We start from the raw sequence: 22,926 nt of genomic DNA on the forward strand, positions 1-22,926 counted from the left end.
CTTGAGAGAAGTTTTTGTCACTTCTTAGCTCAAAATTGGTCAGTGGCTCCCCATCTTACTCAGATGAAAAGCCAGAGGCCCCCACATAGTCTACAAGGCCCTGCAGGAACTGGTCCCATGATATCCTACCCACCTCACAATCTGCCCTTCCTCTCTGACTCCATCTCTCATTGCTCTCCCCAGCCCTCCTTGCCTGCTCCACCTCAGAGCCTTTGCACTTGCTGTTCCATCTGCCTGGAACACTCTTCCCCCAGATAGCCACATGACTCTCTCTCTCTCCTTTGGACTTGACTTAAATGCCATCTTCTCAGTAAGACTTTCCCAGCTATGGTTTTGATTCTCTTAAACGTTTTATACTTAATTCTAAATCTTTTCCAGTGTTAAAAGATGTTTATCCACCAAAGAATACAATTACCATGCAGTTAGCTGAAGTTCCTTCTGACCCGGGGGTTTTTGCCAAGGAGGCTGATGAGATTTGTTTGGGTGACCCTGATGGGACACACTAAATTCTAGATAAATGACTATATATCTTAAAAGAGGTAGTCTTCTAGCCCACAACCTTAATTCAAGTTACACTCGTTACCTAAATCTTCAGTCTACTCATAGAAATTCTTGTCTTTTCCTTCTATTCCAAAGATCTTTGAACTTAATGGTTTATAAAATACATAATTGTTTTTTCCATCCACCTTTTTAAAGGTCTTTGAAGTTGATGGAGATCTTGATTTCTTTAATATTCTTGGGACTTTTATAGATATCTAGCTCTTACAGATATTTAAAATGTTTCCAATTGACTTTTGGATGTCCCACATGAATTAGTATAACTTGCTGTTTCATCTAATAAGGTCAATCTACTGAAAGAAGAAAATTTGAACCGTATTAGCCATTTCAATGACTTAAACATATATTTTGAGAATAACCTTAAAACTTTCTTGATGACTCAAGAGTACTACTATGAATGCAAGTTATGTTAATGCCCAGTAGATGTAAATGTTACCAAGTTGTAACTGACTCCCATTTATAGGACAGTTCCTATTTTCTTGGAAAAGTTCCTATTTTTGCTCCTTCCTCTGTCTCTGCTGTCACTCTTAGTTCAGTTTCTCACCATTTCTGGCTTTGACAATCACATTAAGCCTTTATATTGGTCTCCCTGGCCCTGCCTCTCCCACCGTTTCTCTTCCTCCGTGCTGTCTCAGGTCTTCTGGGTGTGCAAACTGAATCATCATCACAATAATACCTAGTATTTATTGAGCCCTAGCTGCATGCCAAGTATTGTGCCTATGTTATAGCTAGCAGAAGAGTACCTAAGTTATAGCTAGCAGGAGTCAGCCTGAATTCCAATCTGTTCACTTGCTCCTTGTGCAGTCTTGGAGATTTTCTTTTAATTTCTCTGTGCCTCAGTTTCCTTTTCTGTACAGTGTGGGTCGCAGCAGCACTTACCTCATTATGCTATTGTGAGGACTGAAATAAGATAATGAGTATAAAGTGTTTAGCACAGTGCCTAGTAGACGTTCAAATATTAGCTATTTTTATTGAGATATAACTCATATGCCATAAAATTCACTATTTTAAAGTGTACAATTCAATGTTTTTTAGCGTATTCACAAAATTGTGCAACCATCGCCACCATCTAATTCCAGCACATTTTCGCCACCACCTAAAGAAACCCTGTACCCATTAATTGTCACTCATCATTCCCACATCTCCCTAGCCCCTGACAACCACTAATCTACTCTCTGTCTCTATCATCTGCCTGTTCTGGACATTTCATATAAATGAAATAATGAAATATATGGTCTTTTGTGACTAGCTTCTTTCACTTAGCTTGTGATTTTTAAGGTTCATCCATGTCGTAGCATATATCAATACTTCATTGCTTTTTATGGCTGAATAACGTTCTGTTGTATGGATATACTACATTTTGCACATCCATTCACCAGTTGATGGACATCTGGGTTGGGACATTTTTTTGGCTGTTATGAATAATGCCTCTATGAACATTCATGTGTGAGTTCTTATGTGGACATATGTTTTCATTTGTCTTGGGTGTATATCTAGGAGTGGACTCACTGGATCATATAGCTTTTTTTTTCTGAATAGCTTTATTGAAATATAATTCACATACCATACAATTCACCTATTTAAAGTGTACAATTCAATGGTTTTCAGTATATTCATAGATATGTACAACTATCACCACAATTTTAGAACATTTTCATCACCTTGAAAGGAAACTCTGCACCCTTTAGCTATCACGCCCCCCATCCCATCCCCCTCCTCCCATCCCCTTCTTACTAGCCCTTGGTAACCACTTATCTACTCTCTGGTCTCCATAGATTTTCCTATTCTGGACTTTCATATGAATTAAGTCATATAGTATGTGGTCTTTTGAGATTGGCTTCTTTCACTTTCCATGGTGTTTTCAAGGTTCATCCACATTGTAGCCTGTACCAGTACTTCATTCCTTTCTATGGCTGAATAACATTCCATTGTATGGATATACCACATTTTGTTTATCCATTTTCCAGTTGATGGACATTAGGTTGTTTCCACCTTTAAGCTATTATGAATAATGCTGCTACAAACATTTGTATACAAGTTTCTGTGGGAACGTATGTTCTCATTTCTCTTGGATATATATCTAGGAGTGGAATTGCCGGGTCCTGTGGTAACTCTATGTTTAATCATTTGAGGAACTACCAAACTGTTTTCCAAAATCGCTGTACCATTTTACCTTCCCACCAGCAGTATATGAAGGTTCTGATTTCTCCACATTCTGGCCAACACTTGTTATTTTCTTTTTTTTTTTTTTAATATAATTTTATTTATTGATTTTTCCCCCAAAGCCCCAGTAGATAGTTGTATGTCATAGCTGCACATCCTTCTAGTTGCTGTATGTGGGACGCGGCCTCAGCGTGGCGGGAGAAGCGGTGTGTCGGTGCGCGCCCGGGGTCCGAACCCCGGCCGCCAGCAGTGGAGCGCGCGCACTTAACCGCTAAGCCACGGGGCTGGCCCAACACTTGTTATTTTCGTGTGTGCATGCATATGTGTGTGTGTGTGTATTGTAGCCATCCTCGTGGGTGTGAAGTGGTATCTCATTGTGATTTTGATTTGCATTTCCCTAATGACTAATGATGTTAAACACATCTTCATGTACTTATTGCTATTTGTCTTAATTTATTTCTTATTTCTATTAATCTTATTTATCTTAGCTATTATCTTATTTAATCCTCTTAACAGACTTCCTTAGAGCCTCTTAACAGTCAATATCCTCATTTTACAAAAAAGAAACTGATGCTTAGAGTTAAGTAACTTGCCTAAGTCACACAGCTAGTCATTGGTAGACCTCTAATCATGTCACTCTTCTTAAAATCCTTCAAAAATCCCCGAACCTACAAAAGTGGAGGAGCTTCGGGATCTGGTGCCGACATACTTTTCTCTTTTCATCTCCCACAGGCCCTAAGTCTCTAGGCATATGACAGATTTTTAATCATACCTGTAGAGGTCATGCTGTTTAATACCTGTCTGTGCCTTTGCCCTTGATGCTTTCTGTCTAAAATGCCCTTTGTCCTCTTTTTCATGTATGAACTTCTACTCATCCTTCAAGACCCACCTCAACTGTTACTGCCTTTTGGAAACTTTTCTGGAAACTCCCGGGCACAGTCGTTTGCTTGGTTTTACTGTTCCCTTCTACTGTGAGTATTTTCTGCATTGTATTGTAACTTTGTTTCAAGGCCTCTCTTCCTCTCTCTCTCTCTCTCTCTCTCTCTCTCTCTCTCTCTCTCTCTAACTCTCTCTCTTCTGATAGACCTTGAGGTGTTCGAAAGCACTGACCTTTGACATGTCATCGTCTTCGTATTCCCAGGGCCGGGATAGCCTGGCACAAAGTAGGTGCTCAACAAATCTGTATTGAATGAATACCTTTCAGTTTGAATATCTGCCCTTCTCATAAAAAATAGAATAAAAGATTTTTGCTTTAAAAAATGGGAAAAGAAAACACATATAGCTGTATGGAGTTCATAACAGTGTAAAAGTAATTACTGAATCAAAGGATGAAGTTGCTTTCTTTCAATTGTTTTTCTAACCCTTCAGGAAGCCTCCACTGCTTTGAGTCCTTGGCTCTCAGCAGCATCTGAAACATCAAAGATGTAACCAACACCTTTGTATCAGCTTCAGTTCCCTCTATCTCACTGGCGCTGATAGATAAGGTGCAATGTATGGTTCTTACAATTTCAGAATGTTTGGGGGAAGCTTTATTCCAAAATCTACAATGTATTTTTCATCATCAGAAGACACTTCAGCAAACCAAACCAGGCCAGTATTTTATCTAAGACCTTCTTTTCTTTTTTCTTGGTAAGGAAGATCAGCTCTGAGCGAACATCCACTGCCAGTCTTCTTCTTTTTGCTGAGGAAGATTAGCCCTGACATCTGTGCCAGTCTTCCTCCATTTTGTATATGGGATACCGCCACAGCATGGCTTGATGAGCAGTGTGTAGGCCCACGTCCGGGATCTGGGCTGAGAATCCCTGGCCCCTGAAGCGGAGTGCTGGAACTTGACCACTACGCCACCGGGCTGGCCCCTTCTTTTTATTTTTTATTTTATTTATTTTTTTTTTTGAGGAAGATTAGCCCTGAGCTAACGTCCGTTGCCAATCCTCCTTTTTTTGCTGAGGAAGATTGGCCCTGGGCTAACATCCATGCCCATCTTCCTCTACTTTATATGGGACGCCGCCATAGCATGGCTTGACAAGCAGTGTGTTGGTCTGTGTCCGGGATCCGAACCTGTGAACCCCAGGCCACCAAAGCAGAATGCATGAACTTAACTGCTGTGCCACCAGGCCAGCCCTCTAAGACCTTCTTAATATGTACATTGGGGGCTGGCCCCGTGGTTTAGCAGTTAAGTGCGTGCGCTCCGCTGCTGGCGGCCCAGGTTCAGATCCCGGGTGCGCACCGACGCGCCGCTTCTCCGGCCATGCTGAGGCCGCGTCCCACATGCAGCAACTGGAAGGATGTGCGACTGTGGCATACAACTATCTACTGGGGCTTTGGGGGAAAAAAACAAATAAATAAAAAAAAAAGAAATTAAAAAAAAAAATGTACATTGGAATAGTATTCTAAGCCTAACACTAAAATTTTAAACTTTCAGGACTTATAAGTTTGCAAATCTTATAGAGTACAGATCTCATTCTCATGAAATCTCCTCTGTGATAACATTTTAAAAATCTGAGTAACAAAACAACCTAAGTGTCCATCAACGGGTGAATGGCTAAAGATGTGAGACATATCTATATCTGTATCTTTATCTATATCTATATATCTAAATGTAATGGAATAATATTTAGCCATGAGAGAGAGAGAAATCCTGTCATTTGCAACAACGCGGATAGAACTTGAGGGCATTATGCTAAGTGAAATAAGCCAGACAGAGAAAGACAACTACTGCATGATATCACTTACATGTGGAATCTAAAAAAAAAAAAAAGTCAAACCCATAGAAACAGGGTAGACGAGTGGTTCCCAGGGGCTGGGGGATGGGGAAAATAGGGAGAGGTTGGAAAAAGGGTACAAACTTTCAGCTCCAAGGTGAATAAGCTCTGACGATAATGTAAAACATGGTGACTATGTTGATAACACTGTATTGTATAATTGAAATTGACTAAAAGAGTAGAATTTAAATGTTCTCACCAAAAAAAAAAAAGATAAAGATGTGAGGTGATGGATATGTTAATTAACTAGATGGTGGGAATCCTTTCATAATGTATCAGATCACCACAATGTACACTTTAAATATCTTTATCTTACAATTTTCTGTCAATTACCTCTCACTAAAGCTAAAAAAAAAGTGTGAATAACAAACACACTGGTTCATAGAGCATAATTAATGAAGTAACATTTTTGAAGTGGGAAAATGGCAAAAGTTTTTTCTAAAGAAAAATTCTTCCTTAGGGTGAGATCTACAATAACTAGTTAGCGTTATTGTATAGTTATCTAACTAGTTGACTAGTTATAACTGTTATAACTAGTTATAACTAGAGCAGAGCTTTGCTATCCTCAGGTACACTGTAGTTTTGAAATGATCACTCTCTCTGGGTACACAAATATGATGCAAGCAGTCAATTTTTTTGTGTGTCCACCTTGGTATAAGTTAGCATTTTGTAGGCCACAGGAAAATGTGTGGTAATAAAATTCTAAAATGTTTACATTTTGTTCTCGATTAAAACTGTTTTAGAGTGGTCTGAATAATTAATAATAATAATAATAATAGTAATTATTATTATTACTATAATAATAGCTAACATTTATCAAGGGCTTTTTATAAGCCAGGCACTGTTGTAAGCACTTTTCTTAGATTATCTTTTCATTTACTCTTTCCCACACCTCTGTAAAGTATTGCTATTCCCATTTTACAGATGAAGAAACTGAGGCACAGGGAGGTTAACTTCCCTTGTTACCCAGACAGTCTGATCCCAGAGCCTGTACCCCTGAGCACACTGCCCAGTACTGCCACTCACAGACTAATTCACCCTTTTGCTTAAATTTTGAGGTAAATGATGTACTAATATGTCGTCTGGATCTAGTTGCAGGAAACAGAAACCACTCTAGGGTTTTAATGTGTTTACTAAAGGGAATTGAGTGCTTACAAAATTATTGGAAGGGCTGGGAGGAATGAGTTCCAGGCTATGCCTTCAGAAGTTGTTCCCAGAACCAGACAGCCAAACAGGCCTTCCAGGCGAGGGAATCAGGAAGCCGCCACTGGCACTGCCGAGTTCCACATGACATTGTTAACTGTAATTCAAGGTTCAAGACATTGCTACCCCAAAACTGCCCCTGAACACCCACAAACTAGTGACGGCTGTCTCCACAAAACTTTTCTCTTGACAGCCATGAAGCTCTGGACACTGGAATGCTGCTGCAGAAAAACCCAGTGTTTCCATAAATGTGCTTGCCAGCATTAACAGCCCAAACAGCAGAAAGATGGTTCCCGCCTCATTTCTGCTTTCCAAATCTCACAGAAGAACATCTGATGGATGGACCCCCTTTCACACGAGGAAACTTAACTGTAAAGGAGTCTGGGAAACGTACTTTTTAATTTTCCAGAAGGATGTTAGAAAGGATGCTGAGGGTTAATACACAAATCTACTCTAATATCTGCTAGGGTTAGAACTTGGTGGTTATCCCTAAAAATGACATTTCGTCAGTATGTAAAAACTGTTTAGGGCACAGACTATGTTCAGAAATCACAGAATTAACTCCTGCTTGCCACTGTCCAGACCCAGGACACTGGACAGTACTAGTTAGCGTGCTCTTAAGGGGCATTATCGAAACAGTGAAGCTAAAGCTATCAAAGTAAATACCCTTTCCTGAGTGCCCTCCTGGCTCACTGGGGCTAGGTGAGAGATGAGCTTTTAGCGTAGCAAGGAGTTCTCCAAAATTATTGATTTTGTTTCCCCAACTACAGAATCCTAGTTTATCCCTAAATTTGATCCTGCTGTTTTAATTATGGGTGTTTCTTAAAAATCCTTTTCATAGCCAATTCTATTCTTTACTGTTCTTTAAATGTAACCCTTAAAAAGTGTTGGTAACCCGCCAGCAGAGGTTTCCTGCTTCCACCTCCATCACCTTGGGCTCTCTCAGCTTGCCTTTGTCCCTTAATTTAAATTTCTTTTTATTTCTCCCTTTCTTTCCAGCTATAGAGACTGTGGGACTTGTTTTTTATAATCTTTGCCAATCATAAGAAGGAATCACATTACATTTTGTGGAATACTCGGATCATCTGGGCTATTTTTTCTATTGGTTGTTGCTCAAACATTTTTTTGTAAACCTCTAGGTCAGCAGTGTTTTTAATGGTTTAAATTGCCAGAATTCAGATCGTGTCGTGAGTGGGTGGTTGATGCATTTGTTTTGCTAATTTAAAGTATATTTGAGCAGTTCTCCTTTGTCTGGTGGTGTTTTCAGGATGCTTATTTAAAACTTATTTCAATTTTTCTTCTTTATACTTGCCTATATTTTCTAAATTTTCTATAAGTATGTAATACTTTTACAATCAGAAAAAAATACATATTATTTTAAAAGGTGATTCCATTAATTTAGTCAAAATTATTTTGGCAGGAATTCTTAGCTTAATTGATTGGTTTAAAAAGCATCAAGGGCCGGCCCCGTGGCTTAGCGGTTAAGTGCACGTGCTCCACTGCTGGCGGCCCGGGTTCGGATCCCGGGTGCGCACCCACACACCCGCTTGTCTGGCCATGCTGAGACCGTGTCCCACATACAGCAACTAGAAGGATGTGCAGCTATGACATACAACTATCTACTGGGGCTTTGGTGGAAAAATAAATAAATAAAATTATAAAAAAAAAAAGCATCGAATTCATTTTCCCACTGCCTATGGACATAAAGCCTTAACAGTCTCTATGTTAACAAAACTTCATGATCAATGAAAAAAAATAGTTGAACACACACACACACATATGCACATACACACACTATATATATATTGTAATTAAAAAAGGTTTGGAATATAGTAGGAACTGATACTTCTTTATAACAAGAGTTGTTACAGCTGCTGTTATAAATTGTGTTACACTCTGGTACAATCTGGCAAATAGAATAAGAGTTATAAAAGATTGGGTAACTGCAGTGGGGCTTTCTGAACATATGTAGGAGGATTTTTTTTTCCCCCACTTCCCTCTTAACCAAACAGTTTTTAAGAAATGTTGAATTTTTCAAGTTGAATCTTTAAAGCTATTCTGTTTGGTTTTCTCGAAAATCATATTGAAGCCACTTGCGGGAAAAGGATAATAGGACATGGGTTGTTGTCTTGGTATCTCATCTGCCGGCCTGCCTTTGAATAGCTGTTGTCTTAAGAAGTCTATTTTATTGTCAAAGCTGAAAAGTATGTTTGCTTTCAACTTGCCATAATATATTTTAATATTGGAAATCTCGCAGATTTTAATATTATGGTTCAGGTTAAAATTAAATAAATAAATAAATTTCCGTTAGCTAATAACCTGTGCCAGATTATCTCCTTTTACATGCCAAAAAATGATACCTGATAAATGCTTCCATTTAATTTATTTAAATAAATATTCTGTACCTTACAAGAGTACCTTATAAATAGCTATTTTCTCTCTCTACAGGACAATCCTTCACGTATAGACTGTGTTTGACTTGGAATCTTCCCGTTTTCACTCCATTCAATTGACTTAGCAGGGTTTCAAGAGCAGCATTTGTAAATTTCCAGGTATGAAAATTTTTAATTCTTGATATTATACCTAACTTAAATACATAAAAGAATCAGTCAGTCAAAAGTAGAATTTTGCACTTGCAGATTTTATAGAGCAGAGAATGGATTTATTACATGAAAATTCAGTGTATAAAACATTCAACATTATGATCTTCTTGTCCAGAACTCCTTGTTTGCTTATTGCTAAATTTTTAATTCATTGCCTCTCTTGTGTACATATCTCTTCCATTCTACCTTAATTAAAGACTCATATTACATAAAGGCTGGAGATTATCTAGACCAATCCCCTCAATTTGCAGAGAAGGAAAGTAAGCCTAGAAAGGTAAAGTTACTGGTCCATGGATATATAGCTAATTTAGTGGTAGAACTACTGTCAGAATTCTGATCTCAGCTCCCCCCACAACTGCGGCAGTGGTGAAAGAGTATAGCTCAGCAGTTACATCTTGCAGCTTTGGAGTCACTCTCTGGGTTAATACCCTTTTCTGTAAGATGAGGATAATAATACCACCTGCCTGAGAGGTTGTTGGGTGGAGGGATTAAAGGAGACAATGCATATTGCTATTATTATTATTGCCTGTGGCCCTTTCATTTCTCACCGTGTTGACCCCTTCACTGCTTCTTGAAACTCCTCACCCTTGGCTAACATGTCACAGTGCTCTCCTGATTATCCTGTAATTCCCTGTCTATAACACTGGCTTCTCTTCCCCATCTTGCTCCACAGTTGTGGGCAATCCTCCAGGTACTCGTCTCAGCCTGTTTCCTCTGAGCCCCTCATCTCTATTTGCAGATATCTCCCACATTGCTATCTTCAAGTCTGACTTCCCCTCTGAACGGCAGATCAGCATTTCCAGTGACCCAGTGGCCATCTCTACCTGATTTCCCACTCACCTCAAACACAGTGTACTTAAAACCGAAGTCACTGCTTTTCCTCTAAACCAGTTCTTCCTCCTGACTTCCTAATTTCTGTTAGTGATACACCTAGGCTTTAAAAATCACTGTGTTCTCTTTATATCTCCCTAGTCTTCCACAGCCAATCAGCAATCAAGACCCATGGATTTATTTCCCATTCAAGTCTTTTGTATCTTTTTCTTCTTTTCTATTCCTGCCATCATCACTGTGTTCATTCAGGCCATTAACCAGACTGACATTTGCAATAGAGGAGCTATTTGGTCACCTGAAAGTAGCTTGGTTCATTCTCTCTTTCTGTCTCAAGAAATACAATCTCTTGATTTTTCATGATGGAATGTCGACTTGTCACCTGTTCATGTAGCACATGAATCTTGATTTAAGTAAAGACACAGAATATCATTACTTTGGGAGCTCCCAAGATATCTTAATCTCGAATTACAACCTAGATCTGGCTAAATGTGAGACTGATAGTTAATATTTCACCACTTGTTTGACAAACTTTTAAAAATTTTGTTTTTAAATATAGTCGTATGATTCAAGACTCAAAATATTAAAAAATATATCGTGTAAAGTCTCCCTCCCATCCTTGTCTCCTGTCTCCCAGATCCCACATCACCTCTAATTGGCAACCAGTCTTGCAGGTTTCTTGTTAATCCTTCCAGAGTTTCTATTATTTTTTCCCTTGTATTATATATAGAGATATGCTCTATTCCTTGCTTTTTTAACATTTTAACTGTGTATCATGGCCATCTTTCCATATAACTATCCCCTATTGATGGGCGTTTTTCTAATTTTTTATTATTGCAAACAGTGCTGCAGTGAATAACCATGTACATGTGTCATTTTCATCATGTACCAGTATACCTGCAGGATAAATTCCCACAGATGAAATTGCTTGGTCAGAGAATACAAGCATTTGTAATTTTGAGAACTATTGCCAAATTGCCCTCCATGGGGTCATACCAAGTTATACTCCCATCAGCAATGATTGAGAGTGCCTGTTTTCCTACAAGCCTATCAATATTATCAAACTTTGGATTTTTACTGGCTTTGAGAGGGGGAAAATGATACATCAGTGTGGTTTTAATTTGCAGTTATATTGTTATGACCGACGTTGAACATCCTTTCATATGATAAGTGACATTTGTATTTTTCTGTTAGCTGTCCTTTGTCCTATTTTGTCTTAGGTTATTGTTCTTTTTCTTGCCAATTTCTTAGAAGCCCCGGTGTATATTAGGGAGATTACCCTTTAATGATAATTTTACCTCCTACTTTCCAGTAGTCCTTTCTCTGATTCTTTCTCAAGTCTAATTGCATTGGCCAATGCCTCCAAAACAGTGTTAAGTAATGGTAGTAGTGGGCATTTTTACTGGAATGCTTCTATTAAGATGCTAGATTTTGGACAACATGGATGGACATTGAAGGTATTATGCTAAGTGAAATAAGTCAGAGGGAGGTCAAATACCCTATGATCTCACTCATAAGTAGAAGATAAAAACAACAACAAACAAACACATAGAGACAGAGATTGGATTGGTGGTTACCAGAGGGGTGGGGGGAGGGAGAGGGTGAAAGGGATGATTAGGCACATATATGTGGTGATGAATTGTAATTAGTATTTGGGTGGTGAACATGATGTAATCTATACAGAAATAGAGGTATAATGATGTACACCTGAAATTTATACAATGTTATAAACCAATGTTACCGCAATAAAAGAAAATAAATAAAGATGCTAGATTTTGGACTTAGATAGATATATTTTATCACCAGCAAGCTTTTATTGAGAACAGATTATAGACCAGACTCTGCCTGGTTTATAAAAAAAGAAAGATTAAAAAAAGAAAATGACAGGGCCGGCCGGTGGCATAGTGGTTAAGTTCGCATGTTCTGCTTCGGCGGCCCAGGGTTCGCAAGTTCGGATCCCGGGCACAGACCCACGTACCACTTATCAAGCCATGCTGTGGCAGGCGTCCCACATATAAGGTAGAGGAAGATGGGCATGGATGTTAGCCCAGGGCCAATCTTCCTCAGCAACAAGAGGAAGATTGGCAACAGATGTTAGCTCAGGACTAATCTTCCTCACCAAAAAAAACAAGAAAAGAAAAGAAAAGGAGTATGACTCTACCTGCCTTCAAAGAGCTTACAGGAAAAGACAGACATAAACATTAGTGTTACAGGTATCACAGTAGGTTACGTACAGGATACAGTGCAGACACAAAAAAGGGAGATAGCTAATCAGCTTGAGCTCCATGTCAAGATAAAATTCCAAAGAACAGTGTACTCAAAGCATACTAGCTTAGTTTGCTATTGAAATGTTTTCATTGAATTAATTATAGAATGACCTTGACTTTAGAGGCAACATATAGGGAAAGTCATGTAAAGAGCCTTTGTTAGTTCAGTAAGGACACTGGTAAAGATATTTATTGAATGCCTCTGACATACCAAACGTTAAACAAAGGCTGGGCATACACACAGACATGGTCTCTACTCATACTGATACTATAGTATAGCAGGGGAACATACCTTAAAATAGGCAGGTAAAATGCAGTCCAGCAATTGCCATGAAGTATATGTATGAGGTACAATGGGGACACGGAGGAAATAGCAATTAACGTCAGCCCAGGGAAGTCAAGGAAAACTTCCCAAGGGAGGCCCTGTTTGAGCTGACTCTGAAGGAGGAGTAAGAGTTTCTCACATTGAGAAGGGTGGAACAATGTGTACAAAAGCTTGGCAGCATGAAGGGTATAGTGTGCCTGGAAACTGCCATATAGTTTAAGAAGGGGAGATGAGCCCAAGCTCCTAATTGCTTCTCAAACCTTTGTGTTTGTCCAAGCTGTCATCTTTGTTCTTTGTGGCTCCCAGGAGATGAGAGTGTGCCGAGACCCATCCATGTTCCAAAGGCATGGGAATGCCCACACACCTGTTCAGGCTCCCAGAGGATTACTAATTACCTGACCTTTCAGCTCTCCACGTGGGCTAATTGGAAGCCTGACCTTCAGGCAGCCATAAAAGTTGGAGTGCTAGATGTGTAGACAAGTTCCTTCCAGGGAGAAGCTGGAGACTTGGTTTTTCTGTTGTAGCAAGCCAGGGGAGAAGGTGAGGGATGTGCCTACCAGCTCTTTCAAGATCCCAGGCAGCAGCCACGTGCTGATTAGAAGCTGGACCCTCAGGCAGCAGCTAGGAAAGTATGCAGTCAAATCCTTTCCAGGGAGAAACTGGGAGATGGGGTTTTTTCCTGCTCCCTCTGCACTGGGCTGGAGGGTAGGGACATAAGGGAAGTGTTGAGTGCCTGTTTAAAAACTGCTTCTTTGTTGAATATAGTCCTGTGGGACTCATGCATTCAAGCCCCTTTGGCTATCAGAGCCGGGTGATTTGGGAGCCCATCCTTAAGGTGGCAGCCACAAAATTTGGGGTGCTAGATGTGTGGACAAGCTTCTTCCAGAGGACACTGGCAACTTGGGTTTATTACTGGAGTGAGCTAGAGGGAAACAGAGGGGGAACTGTCCACCAGCTCTTTCGGGCTGATTTGGGGGGCCCATTCCTCAGGTGGCAAACTTAAAAGTTGGGGTGCTAGGTGTGTGGTCCAAATCCTTCATTCCTCAGGGAGTGTTGTCCAATGAGAAGTCACTCAACTTGTTTCTGGATTTCTCTTGGGGGAATTGACCCGTGTATAGCTGTCTATTTTGTGCACCTATGGGAGGACAGAAAGTCAGGAGCTTCCTATCCTGCCGTCTTGGTGACCTCCTCTGTGACTTCTTTAGCTTAGGGCCACAAAGGACTTGATTGCTGTAAGTAGGTTTTCACTCCCTAGAAAATTGTGCTACCAGAATGATTCATCCCTAAGAATTCTAGATAAATGGGATTTTACCATGCCTACTCCATCACAGTGCCAGGATCTTTACTACTTTTTCTAGTATGATTGATATGTTAGAATTTTTATTTTATAAGCTGTGATGCAACCGTAATACTCTTTGGCCGCTTTAAGGCTGGGCTCTATTAGCTAAGTGGAAATGTAACACAGATGTTTAAGTAAATGAGGCAAAGTACTTGTTTTCAACAGAATTATTCAGAAGCAGAATGAAATTCTTTCTCCATTTGCTCTTTTCCAGATATATCAGACAAATCCCCTACCCCAACCAGGCCTTTGGCCTCTACTTCTTTAGGAGAAAGGATTCATTTCTCTGTCTATAATCTTTCCACATCCATAAAAGACTAAATATATCATGAGTACACATGTTCAACAGCAAAATATACCTAAAACAATTGATACATATAGTGGAACAAATAGTTTCTATCATACTGAGAGTGACCAAAAAAAAAACCAACTTATACTGGCATCTTATAATAAACTTGATTTATTTCAGGATCTTATTGTAAGAAACTTAAACATATATAGTATAATATTTATGGGTTTTTTTGCTGAGGAAGATTTGCCCTGAGCTAACATCTGTTGCCAGTCTTCCTCTTTTTATGTGTGAGCCACTGCCACAACATGGCCACTGACAGACAAGTGGTATAGGTCTGTGCCCAGGAACCGAACCCCAGGCCACTGAAGCAGAGAGTGCCGAATTTAACTACTAGGCCACTGGGGCTGACTACTATATAGTATAACATTTAATTACAACAAAATAGTTTAACAGCGTAGAAGTTGGAAGAATCCTCAGAGATCATCTAGTCCACCTCTCTCCAAGTGCAGTCACGCCTAAACCGTCGACATTCTGCCTCTGCTACAACAAGCAACATAGAACTTGTTTCTTTGCAAGGAGGGTTATTCTGTTGCTGAACAGCTCAAACCGGTATTTCTCAATTTTTTTTTAACCAAAACCCTCAGTAAGAAATACATTTTTCATCATGACCCGATACAGACATACTTGTGATTCTGCATATTAATCTCTCTCTCTCTCTCAAACGAAAAAATCATGTAAGAATTCTTACCACTTTGCAATAAACTCTAATATTTTAAATTTTAAATTCTGTTTTGTATTCTTTAAAATTCTGGTTATGACCCACTAAGTTGATTTCAAAGCCCTCTAATGGATTGAGACAGCAGTATGATAACCATTCATGTAAAACTTACCAAAGCTTAGTTTGCTTGTATCTAAATATAAAGGCTCTAGATCAGGACACCTGAGCTCAAAAAAATCCCATAAGGTTCTCATTTTTAAAAAGCTGTTCTTTATATTGAGCTGAAATCTGTCTCCCTTTAGTCCTGTCCGTTGGTCCATTTTGCTTTTCAGAACGACACTAAACATTCATTCAACAAATACTGATTACGCACCCACGTGCCAGATGTTATGCTCTGTGCTAGGGATGCTGAGGTGAGCAAAGCAAAAGTCTCGGCCTTTTTGGAGCTTACTCTAGTGCTCAGTGCAGAGGACTAGTCTACTGGACCTACTAAAAGAATAATTCTACTTCCTTTTCCATATATCTGCCCTTCAGTAGGAAGACAACTATCATATTTCCTTTTAATCCTTTCCCTTGGTTTCTAAACGATGCCTCATATGACGTAGTTTCTATGACAATAGCTGTTGAGTTATGGTGATCAACTAAAACTCCCCATACTAACGATGAGGTTGTCAAGATAACCTCTGTTGAAGTGACATCGAAGCGAAGACTTGTATAAAGTTGGGGAACAAGTTATGTGAAGTTCTGGGGGAGCATTTTTCCTGACACAGGGGCCATCAGGGGTGAGTTTGGCACCTTGGGAAACATCAAAACCAGTGAGGTTAGGGCTGGGGGTGGGGGAGATGGGAGGAGAGGAGATCTTGCAGCCTTTTAGACTGGGGTAAAGATTTTGGAATTCTTTTCAAGTGAGATGGAAGCCATTGGACATTTTGTGTAGAGGAATGATCTGATCTGACTTACCTTTGAACAGATCCCTTTGGTAAACGCAGAGACCAGTGAGGAAACTAATATAGTAGTCTATTTATTCAAGCGTTCTTTTATGATTCCCAGTCGATTTTTATCATTTTCTTTAAAAAGTTGTAGCATATTTCTTATTAAAATACTTAATTTCAACTATTTTTTGCAAAAGGGATCTTCCATTGTATCTGCTAACTGGCTGCTCACTTTTTTGTGTATTAATTTTATAACTGGCTATAATATCAAATTCTTTCATTTCTAAAAGTTTCATGTAATTGACTTTATTAGGGTATAATTTACATACAATAAAATGCACCGTTTTAAGTGTACAGTTCAATGAACTTTGATATATCTTCGTGTGTAATAATCACTATAAATAAGATACAGAACATTTCTATCACCCCAAATTTCCCTCATGTCCTTTTTTTGTTTTCCTTATGCCTTTTTGTAGTAACCCCCATCCCCACTCCCAGCCTTGGGCAATTATTAATCTCTTTTCTGTCACTGTAGATTAGTTTTGCCTGTTCCAGAATTTCATGTAACTGGAATCACACAATATGTACTCTTTTGTGTCAGGCTCCTTTTGTGGAGGCTAAAGCTTTTGAGATTCATTCATATCATTGTGTGTGTCAGAGACTTGTTCCTTTCTATTGCCCAGTACTATTCCATGGAGTGGATGCCCCACAATTTATTCACCAATTGATGGGCATTTTCTTTCCAGTTTGGGGCTAATATGAAAGAAGCTGCTATGAAAATTCTTGTACAAAAAGACTTGTACTGGGTCATAGAGTAGCTTTAACTTTATTAGAACTGCTAAACAATTTTCCAAAGTGATGGATTGTACCATTTTACATTCCCACCAGCAATGGATGAGATCCAGTTTCTATGCATCCTCGCCAACACTTAGTACTGTCAGTCTTTTTAGTTTTAGCCATTATAGTGGGTGTGTACTGACATTTCATTGTGGTTTTAATTTGCATTTCCTGGAAGACAAATGACATTGAACATCTTTTCATGTGCTAATTTGTATATCTTCTTTTGTGAAATGTCTATTCAAATCGTTTGCCAATGGTTTGTTTGTCCTATTATTGTTTTGAGTTCTTTATATATTCTAGATACAAGTCTTTTGTCAGATATATAGCAAATATTTTATCCTAGTTCATGGCTTGGCTTTTTATTTCCTTAATGGTATCTCTCAAAGAGCAGAATTTGTCAAGTTTTTCTTTATGATCCATGCTTTCTGTGTCCTAAGAAATCTCTGCCTACCCTCAGGTCCTGAAGATTTTCTTCTGTGTTTTCTTCTAGAAATTTAACTTTTACATTTAATTCTATGATCTATTTTGAGTTAAAATTTCTATGTGGTATAAAGTAAGGGTTAAGTTTCTTTTTTTTTCCTATAATGGATATTCAGTTGTTCTGGCACCATTTGTTTGAAAATATTAATATTTCCCCCATTGAATTACTATAGTACCTTTGTCAAAAAAAAAAACTGATAAAATGAACCTAACTAAAAAAATCAATTGATAATATATTTGTATGTCTATTTCTGGACTCTGTTCTATTCCATTGATGTATGTGCCTATCCTAATGTCAATACTGCACTGTCTTGGTTACTGTAGTTATAGTAAGTCTTGAAATCAGGTAGGATAAGTTCTCTTTTCTTCTTTTTTTCAAAATTGTTTTGGCTATTCTAGGTCCATTGCATTTCCTATACATTTTAGAATCAGCTTGGTAATTTCTAGAAAAAGAAGCTTGTTTGAATTTTGGTTGAGATTAGGTTGATTCTATAGGTCAATTTGAATAGAATTGACATATTATCAATGTACATGGCCTGTCTCTTCATTTGTTTAGATTTTTTACATTTCTCTCAGCCCATTTTGTAGTTTTCAGAATACAGAGTTTGCATATACTTTGTTAAATTGGTCCCTAAGTATTTCATGTTTTTGATGCTCTTATGAATTCATTGTTTTTTCAATTTCATTTTCCAATTGTTCATTACTAACTTACAGAAATAGAATTGATTTTCATATGTTGACCCTGTATCCTGTGACCTTGTTAAATTCAATTATTAGTTCTAGAAAGTCTTTCTAGATCTCTTGGGATTTTCTATGCACGTGATCGTGTCATCTGTAAACAATGACAGTTTTTCTTCTTCCTTTTTACTCTCTATGCTTTTTATTTTTTAATTTTTTCATTTCTTATTGCACTGACCAAGATCTCTAGGACAATGTTGAATAGAAGTGGTGAGAGCATAAATCTTTGCCCTGTTCCCTATCTTAACTCATTGATTTTTAGAACTTTTTAAGTGTAAGCATTTAACACTATACATTTCCCACTAAACATTGCTTTAGCTGCAAACAACAAATTTTTGATATGTTGTGTTTTCATGCAGTTCAAAACATTTTCTAGTATCTCTTGTGATTTCTTTTACACATAGGTTATTTAGAAGTTTCATCTTTAATTTCCAAATATTTGGGGATTTTCATTTGCTGTTGACTTCTAATTTAATTCTGTGTGTTCAGAGAACATACTCTGTATGATTTCAATCCATTAAATATATTAAAAACTTGTTTTATGGCCCAGCCTATGGTCTATCTTGGTGAATGTTTGAAATGCACTTAAAAAGTGTTCTATAAATGTCAATTTTGTTCAGTTGGTTGATAGTGTTGGTCAAGTGTTTAATATCCTTATTGATTTTTCCATCTATTCTTTCTATCAATTACTGAGAGAGGAGTATTGAAATATACAATAATAATTATGAATTTCAGTATTTCTCTTTTCCCTTCTGTCAGTTTTTACTTTATGTATTTTGAAGCTCTGTTATTAGGTGCATATATACTTATAGTTGTTATATTTTCTTGATGAATTAATCCTTTTATCATTGTGAAATATCTTTTTAGCTCTGGTATTGTCTTGAGCCTATTTCATCTGATATTAAATAACCATTCCAGCTCTCTTACAATTAGTGTTTTCATGGTATACTTTTTTACATCTCTTTACTTTGAACATATTTGTATCTTTATGCATTTCTTTTTTTTTTTTTATAATTTTATTTATTTTTTCCCCCAAAGCCCCAGTAGATAGTTGTATGTCATAGCTGCACTTCCTTCTAGTTGCTGTATGTGGGACGGGGCCTCAACATGGCCGGAGAAGCAGTGCGTCGGTGCGCGCCTGGGATCCGAACCCGGGCTGCCGGCAGCGGAGCGCGCGCACTTAACCACTAAGCCACGGGGCCGGCCCTAAAGTGCATTTCTTTTTTTTTTTTTTTACATTTTTTACTTATTTATTTATTTATTTCCCCCAAAGCCCCAGTAGATAGTTGTACGTCCTAGTTGCACATCCTTCTAGTTGCTGTACGTGGGACGCGGCCTCAGCATGGCCAGAGAAGCGGTGCGTCGATGCGCGCCGGGGATCCGAACCCTGGCCGCCAGCATCGGAGCACGCGCACTTCACCGCTAAGCCACGGGGCCCGCCCATAAAGTGCATTTCTTTAAGACAGCATATATTTGAGTCTTCCTTCTTCATCTAGTCTGATAATCTCCTTTTTAAATGGTGTTCAGAATATTTGCATTTATATAATTATCAACATAGTTGGATTTAAGTATACCATCTTGCTATTTGTTTTCTATTTATACCATCTGTTTTTTTATTCCTTTTCCCCTCTTTTCCTGCCTTTTCCTTGTCCTGCCTTAATAAAAGAATGTTGAGTAGTTTTTAGTATTCTATTTTATCTCCACTATTGGCTTATTAGCTTAATCTCTTAGTTTTATTTATTTATTTATTTATTTTATAATTTTATTATTTATTTTTTCCCCCAAAGCCCCAGTAGATAGTTGTGTCATAGCTGCACATCCTTCTAGTTGCTGTATGTGGGATGTGGCCTCAGCATGGCCGGAGAAGCAGTGCGTCGGTGCGCACCCGGGATCCGAACCCCGGGGCCACCAGCAGCGGAGCGCCCGCACTTAACTGCTAAGCCATGGGGCTGGCCCTCTTTGTTTTATATTTAGTGATTGCTCTTGTGGTTACAACATGCATTTTCCCTTATCATGATACGTATTTCACTTATTATTCACATATATTATAACACTTCATATATAACAGGGGTTGTCAAACTACAGCCTTCAGGCCAAATCTGGATTACCACCTGCTTTTGTAAATAAAGTTTTATTGGGACACAACCACAGCCATTCATTTGCATATTATTTATGGCGTATTGTGCTACAATGGCAGAGTTGAGTAATTGCAACAGAGACCACTAGCCTGCAAAGCCTAAAATATTTACTATCTGACCTTTTACAGAAAAAGTTTGCCAACCTCTGATGTACAGTGTAAGTACCTTAAACAGTATATTTCTGTTTTTCCTCTTTTCTTCAAATATTTTTTTTGCCCTCCCTCCCTTTTCTGGAACTTCAATTACAAACATATTAGACCATTTGATATTCTTCCACGTCATTAAATTTTTTGTCAGTCTTTTTTTTTTTAACTTCAGTTCAGATGATTTCCATTGCTATATCTTCACATTCATGGATTATTCTTCTACAGTTTGTAATCTGCTATTAAACCCATCTAATGAATTTTTAATTTCAGATATTGTATTTTTTGTTTCTAGAAATTTTATTTGATAATTTTTTATCTTCTGTTTCTCTCAATATGTTCATATTTTTCTTTAAATCTTTGAGTATATGTATAATAACTGTATTTACATCCTTGTTGGCTAAATCCAGCATCTCTCATTTCTGAGTCTGTTTCTATTGACTAAATTTTATTTTGATTTTAGGGTGACATTTTTTTTTTTTGCTTTTTCACATGTCTAGTAATTTTTCATGGAAAGAAGGACATTGTAAATATATGTTTTTGAGTGTCTGAATTTTATTGTCTTTCTTTAAAGACTTTTAAATTTTGGTTTACTTGTTAGTTAAGTTGCTAATGGATCAGCTTGATGATTTTGAGGCTTGTTTTTGAGCTTTGGGGCGGTTCTAGAGTGATCTTTACTGTTTAATTAGGTTAGTCCTACACTAAAATGTTACTCTCCTGGGGTCTCTACTAAATGCCTGGATCTTCAGCAAAGAATCTTTACTCTGGCTGGTCAAAACTTAATTGTCTCTTCAACCCTATGTGAGCTCTGGGAATTTTTCTGCTCACAGTTCCCCAATTGTTCTTTACCCGGACTCTTGAAGTTTCCCCTTACACATGCACAAATTAGTGTTCAGCACAGACTCTAGAATAGTCCTGTGCAGATTTATTGATCTCTTTACCTATGTAGTTGCCTCCTCTGGTACTTTGCCCCACAACTTCTAGATACCTCAACTCCTGGACACCAACTCTGTCTGTTCAGTCCAGTTTGATTTCCCCTCCCTGTGTCACAATCCAGAAAGCCAAAGTGATAATAGGCCTACCTCATTTGGTTCTCTTCTCTTTAGGATCACAGTCCCACTTTCCCTGTTTTCATTGTCTGAAAACAGTTTTTTCATGTATTTTGTCCAGTTTTCTAATTGTTTATAGCAGAAGGCCAAGTCTAGTACTAGTTATTCCAACATGGCAAAAGCCCAAGATTTTACTTTTATAGTTTTCTAATTTTACTTTTGCATTTTACAGATATATAATATCATCTGCAATAACAATAACTGTTTCATTCTTTCCATTATTCATACTGCATATTTAATTATCTTGCCTAATTCATTGGCTATTACTTCAGGACAACGTTAAATAATAGTATTGATATTTTCCTGGTATTTTTCCCTAAGGGTAGATGGGAAAACATTTTAAAGAGATAATAACCAGAGTTCATGAAAGTGTTGAAGGAAAAGGGCACTGTCATATAGTGTTGGTGAAGATATAAGTTGATATAACGTTTTGGGAAAGTAGTCTGTCTAGCAGACTACTTTCTGCTTTTAGCAACTCCATTTCTAAATCAAATTATTTCACAAATGCTCAAGAATCGACGAGCAAAGTTACTTGTTGCAGCATTATTTATAATAGAAAAAATTGTAAAGTCATGACCCATTACCGTGTTTCAAATGAAAACAGAGGAATTATTAGATTTTAACTGACAGGATATGATAGTAAACAATTGGGTATTAATTTGATTCTTCTCTAGCAATATTCCCAGATGTCTTGTTTCAGAAGTTGTCTCACATAACCTTGAATGTATTCTACCTCTGTTAGTGTAGTATCCCTGGTTTGTCTGTACTCAGGAGACATGGTCATATAAGGACTCAGCAAAATCTGGGTCTTTGGGCACATAATGAGAATGTGAAGACCCCAATCTCTAGCCAAGTAATTCAATCTTTTTTATATAATCATTTCTGGGAGGTTTGGGATTTTGAAGCCTATTATTAGCTAGAACCTGGATTACATTAAACATGGAAGAAACTTCATTATAGACATAACTCCTTGAGCACTAATTTATTATTGTGCTCTTCATCTCTCTGTATGTTCATATTTATAAATTCTATACAATACTAAATTGTAGTTAATGCGTTTTAAAAATAACTGCTCAGCCAGTTCGATACAGTTAGCACTAATGAGAGCTGACTTAGCAGATTGTATGTTCCTGAATCTGAGAGGCCTTGCTAATCTATTTGTGTTTCTAGGCCAGGATCTCACTTTCTGTTATTATTTTATGTTCTGCTGAATGATTTTGATCCATAATGACTTATCACAGGTGTGCAAATGTTAAGGCTGAAGTTACTACAAGAGTACTAAATAAAATTATTACTTTAGATGTTAAAATCGATGTTTTACAGTGGCTTGAACCAGGAAAACACCTTCAAAAAACTGATCAGCTGTTAATTCGAGTTTAGTGGAAGACTTCTGACATCATGAAAGTTATCATAAAAGTTATTGTAGCCTGAGAACAAATGACTCACAGCTATCTGAATGAGCAAAGTTGAAAGAAACTTTTGCCTGGA

The 22,926-nt window shown here is 37.9% G+C and overlaps 1 protein-coding gene across 1 annotated transcript in view; it reads left to right on the forward strand.

The window, feature by feature from the left end:
• ZBTB8A (zinc finger and BTB domain containing 8A) overlaps nt 1–22,926 on the forward strand; it is a 58,722-nt gene that overhangs the window by 2,257 nt on the left and 33,539 nt on the right. Inside the window, exon 2 of the mRNA XM_058553563.1 lies at nt 9,135–9,238. The gene's annotated coding sequence lies outside the window, so the exon portion shown is untranslated. The remainder of the gene's footprint in view (nt 1–9,134; nt 9,239–22,926) is intronic.

Source organism: Diceros bicornis, chromosome 13 (genome assembly GCF_020826845.1).
Source record: "Diceros bicornis minor isolate mBicDic1 chromosome 13, mDicBic1.mat.cur, whole genome shotgun sequence".
In the NCBI taxonomy this organism is placed as follows: Eukaryota; Metazoa; Chordata; class Mammalia; order Perissodactyla; family Rhinocerotidae; genus Diceros; species Diceros bicornis.